Source organism: Tachyglossus aculeatus, chromosome 9 (assembly GCF_015852505.1).
Source record: "Tachyglossus aculeatus isolate mTacAcu1 chromosome 9, mTacAcu1.pri, whole genome shotgun sequence".
Classification (NCBI taxonomy): domain Eukaryota; kingdom Metazoa; phylum Chordata; class Mammalia; order Monotremata; family Tachyglossidae; genus Tachyglossus; species Tachyglossus aculeatus.
This window is the reverse complement of record NC_052074.1, coordinates 7,771,164-7,793,601: the sequence shown is the minus strand read 5'-3', so window position 1 is coordinate 7,793,601 and position 22,438 is coordinate 7,771,164.

Here is a 22,438-nt window from a genome sequence, read left to right as displayed (position 1 = left end):
TGGGAGCCAGAGGACCTGGGTTCTAATTCAAGTGTTACCACCTGCTTGCTCTGTGACCTTGGGCAAGACACTCCATTTCTCTGTACCTCAGTTACCTCATCTGTAAAATGGAGATTTAATACCAGTTGTCTCTCTTACTTAGACTGCGAGCCCCCGAGCCCCATTTGGGACAAGGACTGTTTCGAGCCGTGGAGACTGTGTCCAACTGTTTTGGTTTTTTTTATGGTATTTGTTAAGTGCTTACTCTGCATCAGGAGCTGTACTAAGCATTGGGGTAAATACAAGATGATCAGTTTGGACACAGTCCCTGTCCCTCATGGGGCTCACTGCCTTTTTCCCCATTTTCCAGATGAGATAACTGAGGTCCAGAGAATAATAATAATAATGGCATTTATTAAGTGCTTACTATGTGCAACACACGGTTCTAAGCACTGGGGAGGTTACACAGAAGCAGTGAGGCTCAATGGAAAGAGCACGGAATTTGGAGTCAGAGGTCATGGGTTCAAATCTCGGCTCCACCAATTGTCAGCTGTGTGAGTTTGGGCAAGTGACTGAACTTCTCTGTGCCTCAGTTCCCTCATCTGTAAAATGGGGATTAAGACTGTGAGCCCCCCATGGGACAACCTGATCACTCTGTAACCTCCCCAGAGCTTAGAACGCGCTTTGCGCATAGTAAGCGCTTAATAAATGCCATTATTATTATTATTATTACAAGGTGATCAGGTTGTCCCACCGGGGGCTCACAGTCTTAATCTCCATTTTACAGATGAGGTAACTGAGGTCCAGAGAAGTTAAGTGACTTGCCCAAAGTCACACAGCTGACAATTGGTGGAGCTGGAATTTGAACCCATGACCTCTGACTCCAAAGCCTGGGCTCTTTCCACTGAGCCACGCTTCTCTCACTTGCCCAAAGTCACACAGCAGATGAATGGTGGAGCCAGGATTAGAACTCAGGTTCTTCTGATTCCCAGGCCCGTGCTGTATCCATTAGGGCACACTGCTTCTCGGCTTGATTAGCTTTCATCTACCCCAGAGTTTAGAACGGTGTTTGACACCTAGTAAGCAAATACCATTTTAAAAAAAGAAAGGAGAAAACCGAATCCTTTGCAGGTTCTCCAGTGCAGACAAGAGCTTTTTAGCAAACAGATCAAATGAGTCTCTGTTTGGAGGGTGACCCCTGATGCCGAGGCTGGAAGACTGCACTACTTCTTTGTCTGGGCTGGGGAGACTCAGGCAACCTGGGAACTTACCCTGGCTCTGTCATTAGCCTTCACTGTGACCTTGAGCAAGTCACATAAGGAAACTGAAGCCCAAAGAAATTATCATTAAAAATGGCTACGAGTCCCATGTTGGACATGGATTGTGCCTGATCCAATTTTATTCAATCAATCAAATGTATTTACTGAGCACTTACTGTGTGCTGAGCACAGCGCTTGGGAGAGTACAGTGTAACCATAGGACAGCATTGGTGGGCATGCTCCCTGCCCACAGTGAGCTTACAGTCTTGAGGGAGATTTTATACAATTTTGTACAATTGTCATACAATTTTATTGTATCTAAACCAGTGCTTAGTATAATGCTTAGCCCATAAAAATACTCTGGAAATGCCCTATTATCCTTATGATGATGATGATGATTCTCTAGACTGTCAGCTCCTGTGGGCAGGTAACATTTCTACCAACTCTGTTGTACTCTCCCAAGCACTTAGTGCAGTGAAGTTTTCAATAAATACCAAAGGTGGATTGATCATAACTTAATTCACCGGAAGTCTTGGTGTTGATTCGCCCACCACCCAGGGGTCCTGATTTGGTGCTTCCGAGGTGACCGGGGGAGTCTCAGAAAGAATCCAACTGCAGCCCTGCTAGCGGGCCTGGACACCCTAACCAAGGCCTAGCTTTGAGCGCAAGACGGAACCTAAGCATTAAGCCGGGCACCCTCAGCACGCTGGGGCTCTAGCTTCAGGGGGGTCCTGAATGGGCCTTCCCAATGTTGCACCCAGGGCCAATGGCATGGGAAAAAAGAGCTCTTGTTAATCCCCAACATGACAGAACTGAATAGCATTTCCTCCTGGGATCCTCCCCAGAAAGGCTTCGCGGTCCACATGGCACCGCTCGTCTCATTTGGTATTTCCAGCATGTTATTTACAATGCTCTCATCTGTTGTCATCTGCTGTCCACATGCCAGGGTCAGCCCTGAGGAGACCACAAAACAGGACTGGGATGGCCAAAGGGGAAGTGTGTGTGTGAGTGTGTGTGTGAAAGAGAGAGTACATACCCCTTAGAACATATCTGATTCCAACCCTCATACCAGAAACCTCCTCCCCTCCCACCCTCACCCCTTGAACGGGTGCATTTTAATCAAGGAAGTCAAAACATCAGGTCTTTGTTATTATTCTCACTACTTGGAAATGAAACAGGAGTTTCCAAAATCCTGTTCCTTGGGCTCCGACTGCGGAATGAGAGGAGGCTTTGCTGGCTGAGTTGGTGGGGAGGGGGCTTAAGGAAGGCCAGCCGGGGGGTTAGCTTGGCCACCCATTCAGATCAAAGGGACCAGTTCCCCACCCAGAGAGCGAGCCGTCTCCCTGGGGCTGCTGGAAACAGTGGAAAGGAAGAGGTTATGCCTTAGTTCAATGGGGATCATGATGTGGGACTAAATATCAGTGGAAACCAAGAGCTGGAGGAAATGATCCCAGGAACAAGATGGCATTCCAGTGCTATTACCTAATTCTTCATTCTTCTAACCATCATAAGACATTTTGAACTAAGCTTGGGGATGTGTGACAAAGAGACTAGTTGTTCTGGAACAATGAGGCCCACTCTAACCACCTCCTGATTGTTCAGGCAGAGACCTGGAGATTGGTATCCCCCAGTGTCCGTATGTGAGTGGCAGAGATAGAGAGAAAGGGAGAGTGAGAGAGAGACAGGCAGAAAGAAGACCCTAAGAATAGAAGAGAAAAGGGAGGCTGGAATCAAACAAGGCCTGGAATTGGGACTGCAAAGTCCAGTGGCTTCCTGGCATCAATATGTTCATGATTCCTCTGCTAGGCTTTTCCTTTCCATTTTCCTCAGCTGAGCTGAGAAGTACATTTTAATTTTACTGAAGGTTTTTCCTTGTCAGGTTTTTCTCATCCTCCCTGAGTTTTGCTAGTCACAAAAGCATCTCTTTTGTCAGAGCTGAGCAACCTTCATTCACTTGGTAGGGGAGAGTAACTTGACCCCAGAAAATGGGGATGCAAGAATTTGTCTTGAACCTGCCTCTCTGCTTAGCTTTCATCAGGAAGACAGCTATTCCAAGCAATCAGGATCTCCACAGAAGCTGTGAGGTTTATGAAAATCTCCCTAAAGCATAGGCCATACACACATAATCAACTTTGACTTAAAAATGAAACCAGGATGCTTTCATTCATTCATTCATTCATTCATTCAATTGTATTTATTGAGTACTTACTGTGTGCAGAGCACTGTAGTAATCGCTTTCAAAGACAATGATAATAACTGGAATAATAATAATAGTACTTGGTAAGTGCTTACTATGGGCCAATCACTGTACTAAGCACTGGAGAAATGCTAGATAATTAATAATGTTGGTATTTGTTAAGCACTTACTATATGCAAAGCACTGTTCTAAGCGCTGGGGGGGATACACGGTGATCCCACTGTTAGATTAGATTAGATTAGATTAGACTGTGAGCCCACTGTTGGGTAGGGACTGTCTCTATATGTTGCCAATTTGTACTTCCCAAGCGCTTAGTACAGTGCTCTGCACATAGTAAGCACTCAATAAATATGATTGATGATGATGATGATCAGGTTGTCCCACGTGGAGCTCACAGTCTTAATCCCCATTTTACAGATGAGGTAACTGAGGCACAGAGAAGTGAAGTGACTTGCCCAAGGTCACACAGCAGACAGGTGGTGAAGCCGGGATTAGGTTGGACAGATAATTAGGTTGGACACAGTCCGTGTCCCACATGGGGCTCACAGTGTAAGTAGCATCAAGACTCCCTTGGTCGTTTTGTCCTCATTCAATCAATCAGTGGTATTTATTGGGTGCTGGAGTCTGTTGTGTGATCTTGGGCAAGTCACTTCACTTCTCTGTGCCTAAATTACTTCATCTGTAGAATGGGGATTAAGACCATGAATCTGCTGTGGGACACGGACTGTGTCCTACACTGCTTGTATTCCCCTCACAGTGCTTAGTACAGGCCTCTGGAATGATGGCTCCCAGAGATTTGGGATAGAGGTGTGAGGGACCCACTCTTGCTGCCTGATGGCAGATGGGCATCTACCACATGTACCATTGTGCCCCATGGCCACTATCTCCCCCCATATCCTGCTGCTGCTCTTTAAGCGGCCTGCTCCTCAGTGGCTATTAGATGTGATTGGCGGAGAGATATTTTGGTGGCCCTCAACATCACCAACATGTGCAAGTTTCAACACCGTGGAGAAGGTGGGAATGGGGTTTTGGGAAAGTTCTTGGAGACTTGTTTCAAAGGCAGTTTCTCCTCACAAGCAACCAGCAAACATGGAGCTGACGCAGGTCTGCAAATTACCTCAGTGCTTCGAAGCTCGTGGGCTTACTCCTCTGCTCCCTTCCTGGGCTGTACTTCCCAAGCACTTAGTACAGTGCTCTGCACACAGTAAGCGCTCAATAAATATGAATGAATGAATGAATGAATGGGCTGGGTCGAGGCTGCATGGGCGCCATGAGGTGGGCCAGCAGCTGGATAGAGGGAAGGGAGACCCAGAGGAAGGGGAGCTCCTCTTTCTCCCACCCTCCCCTCCAGTGGTTGATAAGACCAGTGTATTCCTCTCTGCCTTTGCTACAGACAGAGCCTGGGGCCATTTTTATTCCTCCCACTCAGTGCCCGGTCCTTTGAAAAGCATTACCCCATTTCTCTGAGTGATTCACTTGGCTGATCTGTCTTCTGCTGCTGTCTCCCAGTGAGAGGATTGACTTCATTGTTTCTTTCTCCCCACAGGGTGCTCCCACCACAGTAATAAGAGACAAGGTCAAAGGGAATTCCCCCAGTGCCCTGCTCCCTAAAAGCTCCCTGCTACTCTACTTCCCATCTTTGCTGCTTCAGCCTGGATAGCCTATCCCTTTGGGAGTACTCTTGAGAAGTAGCCTGGCTCTGGGGAAATAATTATAATGATGATGGCATTTGTTGAGTGCTTAGTATGTGCCAAGCACATTCTAAGCACTGGGGGGATGCAAGGTCATCAGGTTGTCCCACATGGGGCATACAGTCTTAATCCCCATTTTTCAGATGAGGGAACTGAGGCACAGAGAAGTGAAGTGACTTGCCCAAAGTCACACAGCTGGCAAGTAGCAGAGCTGGGATTAGAACCCATGACCTCTGACACCCAAGCCCAGGCTCTTTCCTCTGAGCCACACTGCTTCTCAAAAGAGCATGGGCTTTGGAGTCAGAGGTCATGGGTTCAAATCCCCACTCCGCCAATTGTCAGCTGTGTGACTTTGGGCAAGTCACTTAACTTCTCTGTGCCTCAGTTCCCTCATCGGTAAAATGGGGATTAAGACTGTGAGCCCCCTGTGGGACAACCTGATCACCTTGTAACGTCCCCAGCGCTTAGATCTGTTCTTTGCACATAGTAAGCGCTCAATAAATGCCATCATTATCATTACCAGAACAGGGGTCAAAGGCCAGGAGGGTCTCGGTAACGTTGCCTCGGTTTCAGTGAATGTATCCAGTGTGGGCAAAGCTACACTCTCCTAACTAGGGCACTGTGATAGCCTGTCAGGTAATCCTGAAGTGTAAGGAGAGGGAGAGCAGAATAAGAGGGATATAAATAGCTTTCACCTGTTTCAACCCGAGTCTTCCGAAGCAAAGAATTAGAATCAAGTTGGGAACATGACCTCAGTGATTTTCAATCATGCCAGCCAACCTGGATTTTAAATGTAGAACATTGTTCGTTTCTTCATTATGGAGTTGCCTCCATTGCGAGCTCATTGTGGGCAGCCCACGTGCCTAACATCTCTGTCATATGGCACAATCTCAGGGGCTTAGTACAGTACTCTGCACACAGTAAGCACTCATAAAAACGACTGATTGATTGGGTAGTCCTGAAGTAATATGTCGAGGAAGGCCACAGGTCAGAAAGAGCCTCCTGCTCGTGTAAGAGAAGAGGAAGTGCATAAAGGTGAATAAGGTTGCATTTGCAACCCAGCCTCTCCCTCACGGCACTTATGTCAGCATCCGTAATTTTTTAATTCTTATTAATGTCTGTTTCCCCTCCTAGACTGTAAGCTTCTCGTGGGCAGGGGACATGTCTACCAACTCTGTTAAATTGTTCTCTCTCAAGTGCTTATTACTGTGTTCAACACACAGTAAGCACTCAATACATATCATTGATTGATTGAAGGAACAGGCACAGGCAGATCTGCCATCCTCATGTGTTGGGGTGCAAGTTTTCCAAATGCTTCTGGGTCTGCTTATTCATCTCTGAAAGCCATGTAATAGCTTAGCTCTCTCTTCTGCCGAGCTTCTGGGAGATCATTCAGAAAACCCTTTGGAGAGCAATTTGCTAATCTAAGGAGAGCACAAGTGCTCCATTTCACTGGAGGACCCTGAAAATTCCTAATGACAAGACGGGTGGACGGATGGACCACCTGGAGTCGGAGGCTTCAACCAGAACAGACTGTGTGTTCTTTTAAAGACCCTTCTGTTCAAATATCATGTGGTTTTGCTCAGTTATAGTGTACTCTCCCAAACAGTACAGTGCTCTGTGCACAGTAAGTACTCAGTAAATGCACTGATTAATTGACTAATTTACTGGGGGAGGGGAAAGGAGGAGGAAAGAAAGAGGGATGGAGGGTGGGAGGGAAAGAGCAGGACTTGACCACAGTAGTAAGTGCTGAACTATCAATCAATCATATTTATTGAGCGATTACCGTGCACAGGGCACTGTTCTAAGCGCTTGGGAGAGTACAACACAATATAACAGATACATTCCCTGCCCACAACTAGCTTACAGTCTAGAGAAGAAGGGAATGGAGGGGAGTGGGAAGGTTGTGAAGGAGAAGAGAGGAAGGGAGGGATGGAAAGAGAGAGAAGGAGGGAAAGAGAGGGAAAGGGAGGAAGGGTCAGATGGAGGGAGAAAGAGTGTTACTGCTCAATATTACAAGTGAGTGAAACATGAAATAATTCAGTGTCCTCAATCGGGACTGCTAATTGTGCCAAAGAAGTGGTGCTTTATGACATGTCCACTAGGGACAAGACCGAAACCATAAAACGTTTAACTTGTGAAGCAAAGCTGACTGCAAACCACTTTTCCGGAGGTGAAAGGATAGCGCTGTGAATCATCCTGCAACCTGACATCGCTTGGCGAGGCAAATCTGTTCTTCAAAACAATGGTCTCTCCGCAGCAGAGTGTTAGTGGTATCTCACGCCAAACTTTGCAGGATGTTGAGCGAAGGCAAAACCAAGATGAATAGCTGGGAACAAGTGGATAGGATGGAAAAGAACAAAAGCAATCACAGTCTCTCCCTCTCTGCCTATTGGTAACTGCTGCCTTCCTCTCCGGGCTGTAGCTACTACTTTCAGAGCTGGGCAAGTAATGACATTTGCCCTCCTTGTCTATGTATCCTGAACCTTTATCATTATCAATTATGATCATAGTGGCATCAGTTAAACTCTTACTTGGTAGCAAGTAAGACTCCCTTAGACTGTAAATTCTTTGTGGACGAGGAACATTTCTGCCAACTCTGTGATATTGTACTCAGTACTTATGTAATGCAGTTTATTTATATTAATGTCTGGAGGAGGAGAAAGAGGAATAATAGCAGTAGTAGCAGTGGTGTAGCATTTATAGTAGTAGTAGAAGGAGGATTAATGGTATTTACTGAATTTCTGAGGGGTGAAATGTACTGTTCAAAGTGCTTGGGAAAGAACAGCAGAAGCAAGACAAGTACCGTGCTCTCAGAGAGCTTACAATCTAATGGGAGATAGACAAAAAATATTTTCACATAGTGGCAGTGGGAGTCAGGACAAGGATGTAAGAACAAGTAGAATGAACATATCGGGATAAAATAGCTGAATGAAAAACTGAATAACTGAAGCCTTCCCTGACTAACCTCTCATCTCCCCACCTTATTTTTCCTCCCTTCTGTTTCACCTATGCACTTGAGTCGCTACCCACTAAGCATTTAGAAATTCATAGCACTTAGCACTTTCTATCCTACTTATTTTATTTTGTTGGTATGTTTGGTTCTGTTCTCTGTCTCCCCCTTTTAGACTGTGAGCCCACTATCGGGTAGGGACTGTCTCTATGTGATGCCAATTTGTACTTCCCAAGCGCTTAGTACAGTGCTCTGCACATAGTAAGCGCTCAATAAATACGATTGATTGATTGATGTATGTATCTTTAAACTCAATTACTTCCCCTATCTGGGATTCATTTTAATTTCACTGACCAAATATTCCAGTCAATGAGAAAATCCCAGAGACCCTGATCCTCTGTCCAGGTGGAGCAAGTATTGAACTTCCTGGAGGTCACTTAACATGAAGTTTCTTTTGATTTACTGTCCGAAGAGTAATCATTCAATCAACTAATCAATATTCATTCATTCAATCATATTTATTGAGCCCTCTCTGTGTGCATAGCACTGTAATAATAATAATGGCATTTATTAAGCACTTATATGTGCAAAGCACTGTTCTAAGCGCTGGGGAGGTTACAAGGTGATCAGGTTGTCCCACGGGGGGCTCACAGTCTTAATGTCCATTTTACAGATGAGGTAACTGAGGCCCAGAGAAATTAAGTGACTTGCCCAAAGTCACACAGCTGACAATTGGCAGAGCCAGGATTTGAACCCAAGACCTCTGACTCCAAAGCCTGTGCTCTTTCCACTGAGCCACACTGCTTCTCTTAGCACTGTACTAGACGCTTGGGAGAGCACAGTATATACAGAATTATTACTCTATTTATTTTACTTGTACATATTTACTATTCTATTTATTTTATTCATGATGTGCACTTAGCTTTAATTCTATTTATTCTGACGACTTGACACCTTTCCACATGTTTTGTTTTGTTGTCTATCTCCCCCTTCTAGACTGTGAGCCCGTTGTTGGGTAGGGACCGTCTCTATATGTCTCCAACTTGTACTTCTCAAGTGCTTAGTACAGTGTTCTGCACACAGTAAGAGCTCAATAAATACGATTGAATGAATGAATGAACAATAAACGGACATGGGCGAGAGGTCAGTGGTGAGAGAGACGAGATTGAGATACAGGGAGAAGGTTAGCATTAGGGGGGTCAAGTGTGCGGGCTGAGTTTTAATAGGATGGGAGTAGCGGTGAGGTAGAAGGGGCAAGGTAATTAAGGGCTTTGATTTCATGTAAACAACAGTAGTTACTGAGAGCAGACTAAATGCTGGGGAGAGTTCAGTACAATGGTAAACCTGATCCCACCCAACATGGAGCTTATGATCTAGCAGTTGGGAGATAGATATTAAAATAAACAGCAATAACAGTATTTATTAAATGACTACTGTATGCTAAACTCTGGAAAAATTGAAAAGGGGAAAAATTAGACACGCTCCCGATCCCCTCCTGGGGCTCAGGATTCAAGTGGGTTGGCGATCATCACAGAAGGAAAGATGAAGCGACAAACACCCAAATGTACACAAGATGCAGGACAGAGGTCATGGGTTCTAATCCCAGCTCTGCCACATGACTGCTGTGTGACTTTGGGCAAGTAACTTAACTTCTCTGAGCCTCAGTTACCTCATCTGTAAAATGGGGATTAAGACTGTGAGCCCCATGTGGGACAAACTGATCACCTTGTATCCCCCCCAGTGCTTAGAACAGTGCTTTGCACATAATAAGTGCTTAACAAATGCCATTGTTATTATTATTATTATTACTTTCTCCTTCCTGCCCATGTTCCCTGGCATTACTGCTCCATTCTGAAGGAGTCGTGGAAGGAATCGGGGGAAGCGGGGGCTTTTCCTCTCTCCCCTTCAGCAGATGGCCGGTGGCCTTAAGCCTGCTCTGCTGTGGCAGCTCTCATCCGGAGCTCGCTTGTGCGTATTAAATGTTCAAGTTACCACACTGAAGGAAAAACTTGATCTCAATTTGGCTCTGTATTAAAAGTGCCATTCCCTGTTGTCTTACCTAGCACTCTTAATTGCATACATTTAGCCCTCAATTGGAGAATAATTTAGCTTCAAATTGACAAGAAACAGCTTTGGCCTTGGTTATTTTGGCATACAAGTCTCCAATATGACTCTGTTTTCTAAGCAGACATTAATGATTCTAAAACTAATATTCAGTGTTTGAAGAGGCATAGCGGCCTTGGCATTTACTTAACCTTTTGTCTCTTGTATGAGACTGAGTCAGCCTAAATCCTTTTCTTAATTAATATCTTTTCTTTTTCTGGCCAACATTATTTATTGAACAATTTGCATGGAACAATTAGAGCCACAAGAGTTTAGGGAGACTCGTCCTGTACAAAAGCTCAATGTTGCTCTCTAGTTTTTTGGAAATTTTTTTTTTTGGGGGGGGAGGGATTGTCAAAAAAGGTCATCAAGATGACACAAATTCAGAAAACACCTAACGGAAGAGGCCAGGGAATACATTGGAGCAATAGAGGCCTGATTCAAAATGCCATCTACACAAATTCAAGTTAAAACTGTTCTTGTGCTGTATAAAACCAAAAGCTCAAGAGGGATTTTATACAGTCCGTCCAGCTTCGGGCAGTTTGAATGCAACTGGAGCCTCCGGCTATAACTTACATATATGGAGAAGAACACAGATACCAAAGTTCAATTTATCTGTCATCACCTGGTGTTCCAGTCCTCCCTCCCTTGATTTGGTTTGCCCAGTGACATCTCCTGGGGTTTGCTCTGAAGCAGCACGGCCTGATAGAAGGAGCACGGGCCTGGCAATCAGAGGACCTGGAGTCTAATACCGGCTTTGCCAATTGCTAGCTGTATGACCTTGGGCAAGTCATTTAACTGCTCTGCACCTCCATTTCCTCAACCATAAAATGAGGATTAAATACCTTTTCCCCCGATACTTAGAGCTTTACTAACTTCACTTTTTCTCTCTAAAAACTTTCTGAGAAATCACAACGGTAATAATAGTGATAATGATCATAACTCTGGCATTTACTCAGTGCTTACTGTATGTCAAACACTATACTAAACGCTGGTGTATTCATTCATTCATTCAATCAATCATATTTATTGAGTGCTTACTGTGTGCAGAGCACTGTACTAAGCACATGGGAAGTACAAGTTGGCAACGTATAGAGACGGTGCCTACCCAACAGCGGGCTCACAGTCTAGAAGGGGGAGACAGACAAGAAAACAAAACATGTGGACAGGTGTCAAGCCATCAGAATAAGTAGAAGTAAAGCTAGAGGCACATCATTAAGAAAATAAATAGAATAGTAAATATGTACAAGTAAAATTAATAGAGTAGTAAATCAATACAAACATATATACAGGTGCTGTGGGGAGGGGAATGAGGTAGGGCGGGGGGGGATGAGGAGGAGGAGAGGAAAAAGGGGGCTAGATATGTATAGATACGTGATAATCAGATCAGACACAATCTCTGCCCCACGTGGGGCTCACAGTATAAAGGGAGAGAGAGCAGGGATCTTCTTCCTGTTTTACAGATGAAGAAGTAGAGGTTCAGAATAATAATAATAATTGTGGTATTTGTAAAGCACTTACTATATGCGAGGCACTGTATGAAGCACTAGGGTGGCTGCAAGCAAATCGGGTTGGACAGTCCCTGTTCCACATGGGGTTCACAGTTTTAATCCCCACTTTACAGATGAGGGAACAGAGGCACAGAGCAATGAAGTGAAGTGACTTGCCCAGGGTCACACAACAGACAAGTTCCTAGGGGTGATGTCGCCCAGCGGGATAGAGCAGGGATAAGACTAAGCCCTAAGCCCCCTTTTTCCTCAGCTCCCCCTCCCCTCCCCATCACCCCAACTCTCTTCCTTTGCTCTACCCCTCCACCCCACAGCACTTGTGTATATATGTGCATATCTATAATTCTGTTTATTGATATTGATGCTACTGATGCCTGTTTACTTGTTTCGATGTCTCCCCCCTTCTAGACTGTAAGCCCACTGTGGGCAGGGATTGCCTCTCTTTATTGCTGAACTGTTCTTTCCCAGGGCTTAGTACAGTGCTCTGCACATAGTAAGCACTTGATAAATACGATTGACTGGCTGATTGATTGACTGACTCCTCTGTGGCTGGCGTTTATCCATGCTCTCCCATGACTTACCACAAATGACTGAACCACTATACCCTAAGTGGTGCTTTTAAGTGGTTCCATGTAAGGAGTGTTAAGAGAAACAGCGTGGCTCAGTGGAAAGAGCCCAGGCTTGGGAGTCAGAGGTCATGGGTTCTAATCCTGGCTCCACCACTTGTCAGCTGTGTGACTTCGGGCCAGTCACTTCACTTCTCTGTGCCTCAGTTCCCTCATCCCAAGCGCTTAGTACAGTGCTCTGCACACAGTAAGTGCTCAATAAATGCAATTGAATGAATGAATTAATTAATAGGGATGAAGACTGTGAGCCCCATGTGGGGCAACCTGATCACCTTGTATTCGTTCGTTCAATCATATTTATTGAGCACTTACTGTGTGCAGAGCACTGTACTAAGCACTTGGGAAGTACAAGTTGTATCCCCTGCCAGCGCTTAGAACAGTGCTCAGCATAAGTAAGTGCTTAACAAATATCATTATTATTATTATTATCATTATTATCATTATTATGCAAAAGAATGCTCACTGAAGTAGAGCTTCCCAGGGGAAATAATATAAAGTGCATTAATGCATTCCCAAGAACCAAAACCTGGGACCCAAACCCTACAAATATAGGTGAAAATCTACTCCTGATCAAAAAACAATGTAAAGATATACCAATTATTTCATTCCTTCATTATTTGAATGAGATTTTGGGGACCAATATGTAAATCCAGTACTTAGTTTTCAGTGTCTGTTTTTGACATCCTATTCGGCATTAAGGCTCCTTGGGTTAACACACTAGAGATACCGTTATATATGTGAAATAGACCTGCTGTTATCAAATGCTAATTTGAATTGGGCTCTCATTGCTCTATAAAGCTGCATCAAAATGGGTATCTAGGCTATTTAGGCCAAGGTCACCGTTGTTTATCTTGAGAGGGCAGTGGTAATGTTAGACTATGAGTCCCATGTGGGATAGGGACTCTGTCCAATCTGCTTAGAATACATCTACCCCAGCATTTAGTACAATGCTCAGCACACAATAAAAGCTTAAGAAATCATTATTGTTGTTATTATTGGCATCAAAACTTAAACGTGCTAAAAGAATAGTGTTATAACCCAGGTTTGTTGGATTCACACAGGCCTTGCAGTATCTGAACAGAGTGAACTCTCAATTAATACCATTGTTTGATTGACTGATTCATTCATTCAATCATATTTATTGAGCACTCTGTGTGTGGAAAGCACCACACTAAGCACTTGGGAAGTTCAAGTAGATGAGAACCACACCCTCCAGTATCTTACAATCTTGCCAGGAGAGAATGAATGACTTTCATGGAGTCAGTTTTAGTGGAACTCTCCAGTGCAATAGAACTGCTAAACTTACTCAGGGAACCTGGATTGCATTTAGGACTTTCCGCATTCCAAAAGACACTTCTGTTTTCCTGAACACCTCAGCTTCCCCACTATGATTCTCCTCTGCCAAGAATGGACAAACTCCATAGCAAGAACCCACCAGTTTGGTTATGGTTTCCTGGTCACCTATGGATGCCTAGTAAAAAAAAAAAAAATCCTGTGCTTAAATGATGCCATTAGATTGCAAGTTATTTGAGAGGAAGCAGCCAAATAATGCACCTCAGTGTTTTCCCAAGGTCTTAGGAAAGTGAATTATACCCAGGAAGCACTCATTATATAGCACTGATTGATTGACTGATGAGAAATGTTTGTATTGGGCTGGAAATCCAGGACAGAGATACTAAGAAAACCAATTGAATTGCTTTGGATTCCCTTTGATCATTAGTTCTTGGGGAAATGGGCATAACGGGATTTTCCTTCCACTCCCCATAGCATTTGTATATATTTGTACAGATTTATTACCCTATTTTACTTGTACATATTTACTATTCTATTTATCTTGTTAATGATGTGCATATAGTTTTAATTCTATTTCTTCTGACAATTTTGACACCTGTCTACATGTTTTGTTTTGTTGTCTGTCTCCCCCTTCTAGACTGTGAACCCGCTGTTGGGTAGGTACCATCTCTGTATGTCGCCAACTTGTACTTCACAAGTGCTTAGTACAGTGCTCTGCACACAGTAAGCGCTCAATAAATACGATATAATGAATGAACAGGGGATAAAGTGAAAACTTTCATTTGGGGCCTGCTCGTCTTTCCAGGACCATACCCAAATTTTCCAAACAATGGTATTTATTTAGGGCCTACTAAATTCTAAGCACTGGGCGAAGGGCTGGGAGAGACAGGATAATATATGAGAGGCATTGTGGTCTAGTGGAAAGAGCATAAATCTGGGCACCAAAGGTCCAAAAGACTGTAATATTGGGCAAGTCTCAAAATCTCCCTGGGCCTCAGTATTCTCTTCTGTAAAATGGGGGTAAGACACTTGCTCTCCCTCCCACTGGGACCGTTAGTCTCAATGGGACAGGAAATGTGTCTGTCTGCCTCCCCCTTCTAGACTGTGAGTCCATTGTTGGGTTGGGACCGTATATGTTACCAATTTTTACTTCCCAATGCTTAGTACAGTGGTCCACACCCAGTAAGCACTCAATAAATATGATTGAATGAATGAATGAATCTGTACTTACCCCAGCTCTTCGTACATAGTAGGTGCTTCATAAATGCTATTATATTATAATAATAATAGTAATCATGAAATTTCTTAAGTGCTTCCATGTGTCAGCCACTGGTTTTGTGTCCCTGCGAAATCTCACCTAAACTGGCAATAGCACTCACCCATTTCCATGCTCTGCGCACAGACCATTTCTTTGACGAGTTCAAGCCGGCTTGCAGATGTCGGAAGACCGTTTCCTAATTCCTCAATCACGTTCTAAAAATTGGAAGCATGCATCTGATTATCTTGTGTCTTCCTCAGCACTTAGTACAGAGCCAGGAGCATAGTAAGCCCTTAACAAGTACCATTAAAAAGAAAATAAAACATGTTTGACAGAACAGAGTGGCTTTCTTTGAGCTTCAATTTATGAAGATCCTGCTGTGTGCATAACACTGCACACCACACTTGGGAAAGTATAATCAAGTCAGTCGACGTGATCCTTTCTCTGGACACCTCATGTCTTCCACATAAAAGGGGCGTCCAGCTGGGACCCCCCTGCTCTGGCCGCAGAGAGGTTGCGGTGGTTGTGCCAAACACTATTCTAAGTGCTGGGGTAGATATAAGTTAATCAGGTTGGACACAATCTCTATCCTAAATGGTGCTCACAGTCTATGTATGGGGAGTAGGATTGAATTCCCATTCAACTGAGGTACAAAGAAGTTAAGTGACTCACCCAAGGTCACACAGCGGACATGTGGCAGAGCCAGGATTAGAAGCCCGGTCCTCTGATTCCCAGGTCTGTGCTCTTTCCTCTAGGACATGCTGCTTCTGCCATTGGTTGTACTTAGTCGTTCAACCATATTAATTGAGTGCTTATTATGTGTACAGCACTGTACACAGCACTTAGGAGAGTCCAGTAATGTCTGAGAACTGGCACGGGCCAGGTATTCAAATAAGTGGCTTCAATTTTAATACAGGAATGAAAATGTGCTATTTACAAGAACATGTCAAAATTTGCAGGCATCGTCTTACTGGTTATGTTTGGTACTCCATTTTTTAATATTTTTTAATATTTCTGGGAGAGTAGTCAGTGAGTCGGGGTCTCTGTTTACTTCATCTACTCCTTTCTCACCCCAAAAGATCAGGTCTTTGCCAAAGAATGGACTGATATCACATATCACATTTTCTGATTTTGTGATTATTATCCAAGTTGGAGAAAGGAAATGTGAAGTTTTTCCCCACCCCCACATGCTAACTCTCCACACCCCGATGCCGATCTCAGCTTTCTTCCCCAAGACAGAGAAGCAGTGTGGCCTAATGGATAGACCACAGGATTGGGAGTCAGAAGGTCCTGGGTTCTAATCCCGGCTCTGCTGCTTGTCTGTTGTGTAATCTTGGGCAAGTCACTCCACTTCTCTGTGCCTCAGTTACCCCATCTGTAAAATGGGGATTAAGAGTGTGAGCCCCATGATCTGTGTCCAACTACCCCAATGCTCAGTTCAGTGCCTGGCACACTGTGAATGCTTAACAAATATCATTCAATAAAAAAGACAGGGTGGGCAATTCAATTTTTTTCATTTATAAGATTATGAGCAACATGACAGGGCACAGTCCTGGCAAGCAGATCCAATTCAATCCTCTTTCCTCACACCAAGGTCCAGAAGCAGATGGAGAGTTGTGCTCTCTCTACATGATCAAAGATGGAGCCTCCGGTTCATTTCATTCATTCAATCGTATTTATTGAGCGCTTACTGTGTGCAGAGCATAAAAATTGGGTTGTTAGTCCTGGGAGAGATTGATCAATTTTAACTGGCCAATCCCAGGATCAGCCTTTTCGTTTTGCCCATTGAAAGCCAGTTGAGGAATTATAGGGTATTACTTTGGAGAGGCAATGATCATGAGAAGCTGTGTTGCCTAGTGGAAAGAGCCCAGGCCCAGGAGTCAGAGGAGCTGAGATCTATTCTTGGCTCCACCATTTGCCTGCTGTGTGACCTTGGACAAGTCAGTTAACTTCTCTGTGCCTCAGTTCCCCCATCTACAAAATGGGGATTCCACACCTTTTCTCCCTCCTATTTGGCTTGTGAGTCCCATGTGGAATCTTTTATCTTTTATCTTACCCCACTACTTAGTGCAGTGCTTGGCACATACAAAGTGCTTAACAAATATCATGATTATTATCATTTTTTGTCTCTTTTTTGATCATAGCTGCAGAATTTACCAAGCTGGGTAAAGTGGGTTTTTACTTGTATACGCGGGCTAACTCTCCCTGTTGGACGGAACATATTGGGAGTTTTTAAAGGATAAAGACTCTAACAATTTTCAGAAATGTGTGTGGCTGCAGAATGCATCATGTGACAGAAGGAAGAGAGACCCTGGCTGTTAATATCCTTGACTAATGAACCAAGGATACACTCAGTGCTAGCCAAGTGTCAGGAAATAAGGAACCAGAGAGATGACCTTTTAACATGCTTCCAAATGTAATTTTTAATGGAACAGTGTCAATAAGTTCAAAATCCCATATGTTTTTGGTCTCCTATGGAAATGTGATGCATCAGTATCAGACGCTAGGCTGAAAGGAAAGGAGAAAACTCAAGCGAAAGAAGCACAAAAAATACTCAAAGAATATGGTCAACTATGTCCCTCTGTGAGAGAGACAGCATGGCTTAGTGGGTAGAGGATGGCACTAGAAATCAGGAGATCCAGGTTTTAATCATGACTCTGTCACAAGCCTGCTGTGTGACCTTGGGCAAGTCACTTAACCTCTGTGATCCTCAGTTTCCTCATCTGTCAAATGAGCCAAGTGTGGGACAGGGACTGTGCCCAACCTGATTATCTTGTATCTACACAGCACACATAGTAAGCGTATAACAAATACCATTTTCTAGACTGTGAGCACACTGTTGGGTAGGGACCATCTCTATATGTTGCCAACTTGTACTTCCCAAGCGCTTAGTACAGTGCTCTGCACACAGTAAGCACTCAATAAATATGATTGAATGAATGAATTATAAAAATTGACTTCTGAGAGTGCAGATGGGACTGCCACAGATTAGATACAGGACCTCATCTTCTTGCGACTTATCAAACTGAGTTAATTCCAACTTCTCCCTTTCCCTCCCTTTTCCTTCACAACCATCCTCATCCCTACTTCCAACTCCTGCTCCTCAAATAATGATAATTATCAGAGCACTTATTCAGTGCCACAGTTGGGCTAGATAAAAGATCATCAGTTTGGAAACAGTCCCTGTTCCACACAGTACTCTCAATCTAAGAGAGAAGGAGAATGAATATTTTATCCCCATTTAACAGATGAGGAAAATGAGGCCAAAGAGTTTAAGTGACTCATACAAGCAGACTGGTAGCCCCGATAGGACTATCAATCAATCAATCATATTTTTGGAGTGTTTACCGTGTGCAGAGCACTGTACTAAGTGCTTGGGAGAGTACAAATATAGCAGAGTTGGTAGGCATGTTCCCTGCCCACAATGAGTTTACAGACCAGAACCCAGATTTTGTGCTTCAGTCCCATATTCTCTCTGCTAAAACATGCCGCCTGTCTCTTCCCCATCACCAAACACACATGCTGAACACATAGTAAGCGCTTAATAAATACTATAACTGCTATACTTGTCCTCCTCCTTCACAGTCTCTAGGTGCTTGAAAATTAGAAAACCCAAAGTGCTTTGGTTCAGCAATGGCTTCACCTTAGCTGAGAAAGCTGATTTTCTGATCTTGGAAGGAGCTCGATATCCCCACCCCTCGGAAAGGCTCTGGGAATGTCACCATTGTCTGGGAATGCCCCGTTCAGTTCTCAGCGCCATGGCGAATTTCATCTTTCTGCCCTCTATGTTTTCAAATAGAAATTCAAAGGCTTGGAGGCAAATGCAGATGTCACATGGTTCCAGTCTTATCCTGGCACTTTGCATAAACATAGATGAGAAAGAGAGGATGCCCAGGGCTGTTTTTCAAGTGCTCTGTGGCTTTTTGTGGCACGGAAGCCATTAGCATCGGACCCCAGCTGGAGAAAATGGATTGGTTTTTCAGCCTCCAGACTCACCCCTTTAGTCCCTCCACCAGTTTTCCCTTTGACTCCATTCTTCCCACTCCGCACTCTGACTTTCCTCATCAGTAACCACCAGTTCCTGTCTCCCGCTTGCCCGATTAAAGGGAATTTCTTCAAGTCCCGTGATCCTCCTTGGCAGTGCAGCCAATGACTCTCTCTCCCTGAATCTGGAGCCCAAAGACCTCCCGCCGGGATCCTGAGTTCCTGGATCTCACACTCCCTTTCCTCTAGCCACCCAATGGTGCTGACCCTCCCTTCCTGATATCTGAGGAATCCTGGGGGATCATTGCCCAGACCCCAGGCCTCCAAGCCCTCCTGCCAACATGACTTGACCATCAAGAGGCTCTCCCTGGGGAAGCAATAAGACGATTTATTTTATTTGTGATATTTCAAAGATTTTGCACGTACACACAAAGGAGCCATTCAAAAGCCTTTCTAGCTAAGAGGATGAGTGGAGGGAAGGCTTTGAAACTGATGGAGGAGGCAAAATCTTTCATCCATTGTTCTGGAGTTTTCCCCCCCGGGGGCAGAGTTAGTCAGGCCTGGGAGCCTGGGGAGCTGAACAAGAGGACTCCACTGGGTGGGCTTTTCTGCAGTTGCCTCAGCCTGAAGTGAAAGATCACCCTGCTGAGGCAGCCCAGGCACAGCTCCAAATGCCGCTAAAAGAACGAGGATGCTCGCTGACTAGAGCCCAGAAGGATGGAGGTTGCCCGTCCCGTGCCCCGGGAAAACAGGAACAGTCCTGAAGAAATCCAGGAAACGAATATTCAGGAGGGATTAGTTGTCGATTGGCAAGAGCACACCCAATCAATTAATCAATAGCGCAGACTGGGCGCTTACCGTACTAAGCTCTAGGGAGAGTACTATAAAATTGGTAGACTCTATTGAGGACTTTGTTATCTAGTTAACGATCTGAATCACCTGTGAGCCCTCCACTTCTTGTTCCCAGAACACTTCAGGCTACACAGTGGTCACCAGGACGGGCACACTGAAGTGATACTAAAGGAATCAGAGGTAAACTGAGAGTTGGAAAGACAGGGGCTATCCACAGGCACCAGGGATAACACATCTGTGGTAAAAAGCCTAAGGACAAGATAACTCCTTGAGACTGATTCTGCTTCAGAGAGGCCACTCTGGTTACACACATTGCAAATGGACTCGGAACATTCTCAGATTATTATTAAGTAGGTCTTGCTGATCGCTCTCGCATTCCTGCCAGCAGTGTCCAAAATACGTAGCTAGCCAACAAAAACATGTGGTATTTGGTGATCATTTCGAAAGGATGAGAGCCCTTGATCTCAGCAGGTAGTGCTTTCAGGAGAAGTCAGAAAAACAGAAAGTGTTGGACAGCATCTTCAGAAATCATCTAATCCTTCCTTATGTAAATGCAAAAACACCTGTGCAGTATAGAATAGATTCAGAATTTCCATATGTCCTGGAAGCCTTTGACTTCACCATTGAAAATGTACATGCAAATATAATTGAAATTAACCTTTTTCAATGAAGACTCAGCGCCACTACTGATTTAAACCTACACTTGCATAGAATTGTACTGGGCATCTCCAAGCACCTCTCTCGCCTCCCCCAAGTTCTGTCATAATGCTTTCAGCAACAGGATTTATGTTTTTGCTCTCTGGCTAAGAGGCTCAGAAGTTAATATCTCTCACAATATTCCTCTGGGGGAGGTGACAGAGAGAGCTATTGCACAAATGGAGAAACTGAGACTCAGAGAAATGTGAATGATTTTTTCCAGGCTCACTGGGCAGACCGGATTGGAGCCCAAAGCGGATGGGCTGAGTTGCAGGATGGCTCCAAATGTTTTCCAACTCCCTGTCCTTCCTTCCATCCGAGCAGGGATGCATTGTTGTGAGAATCATTACCTGAGTCATATTTATGATTTGTATTAATGTCCCTACCCTCCCATGGCCTGATTTCCTTTAGACCTACCTAATTTCTTTGGGCCAGTGCTAATTTACATGATGGTATCATACATTTTGGATTTGTTGCTGAATTGCACTTTTCAAGCGCTTAGTATAGTTCTCTGCCCACAGTAAGCTCTCAATAAATATGATTGAATGAATGAATTTTGATAGGTTCAACACAAACTGGCAGAGGCATTTCTCCAGAGCCTCATGACCTCAGGGAACACTTCTTGATTTCAAATGGAGTCATGAGATTGAAGCAGAAGTTGCCTCCTAGGGTGCAATCCAGCATTATCGATCAATCAATGGTATTTATTGAGCGTCACTGTGTGCAGAGCACTGCAATGACTGATTCAATACTTCACCTCCCGCCAATTGAAGTTTAGCAGTGATCTAACTCGTGCTATTCTTCTCCAGGACAGTTCAACCTCGAGCAGTATCCAAAAAAAAAATCTCTCTTACCTGTTTGACATCCAGTCCCCCAAGGGAAGAGAGCGCTCATCCAATCACAATCCTGCAAAAGAAAAGGAAGATCATTCCCCCTCGCCAATGATACTGAGTCAATGATTTGGGAATCTATTATGATTTTCTACTGCAAATAATAATGATGATAATAATAATGATGGCATTTGTTAAGCGCTTACTATGTACAAAGCACTGTTCTAAGCGCTGGGGAGGATACAAGGTGATCAGGTTGTTCCACATGGGGCTCACAGTCTTAATCCCCATTTTACAGATGAGGGAACTGAGGCACAGAGAAGTTAAGTGACTTGCCCAAAGTCACACAGCTGACAAGCGGCAGAGGTGCGATTAGAACCCATGACCTCTGACTCCAAAGCCTGCACTCTTTCCACTGAGCCATGCTGCTTCTCATATGACCTGCTACTCTGAAATGGAGGCTGATTTCTGCCCCTCCAGTGATTCTGCAGCAGGAAACAGTTTGGCCTAATGGAAAGAGCATGGATCTGGGAAGTCAGAGGACCCGGGTTCTAATCCTAACTCTGCCACCTGTCTCTCGTGTGACCTTGGGCAAGGCATTTAACTTCTCTGTGCCTCAGTTCCCTCATCTGCAAAATGGGGATTCAATACCTGTTCTTCTAGACTGTGAGCCCACTGTTGGGTAAGGACCGTCTCTATATGCTGCCAACTTGTACTTCCCAAGCGCTTAGTACAGTGCTCTGCACACAGTAAGCGCTCAATAAATATGATTGAATGAATGAATGAATGTGCTCATTCCTATTTAGACTGGGAGCCCTGTATGGGACTTGATTTTTAATTTTTTTAATTTTTTGGTGATATTTGTTAAGCCCTTACTATGTACCAGGCACTGTACTAAACATTGGGCACTGTGCTAAGCGCTAGATCATCTTGTATCTACCCCAGCACTTAGTACAGTTCTTGGCATAATGATCTCTTAACAAATACCACAATTATTAAGAGCAGGGGGAAAAAGGCCATCTCTGTACAGAATCAAGAAAACCTATTTGGTGTTTCTGAGCACTTCTTGATGCAAGGAACACAAATGTAACCCCTCAAAACCCCTCAGCCTCACATAGCTATTGCTTATAGCTTCCTTTATGGCAAGCTCAAAGGAATTTCTCTCAACCGTCCGATTAGCATAGGGAGTTATGGATCTATTTCCTAGTT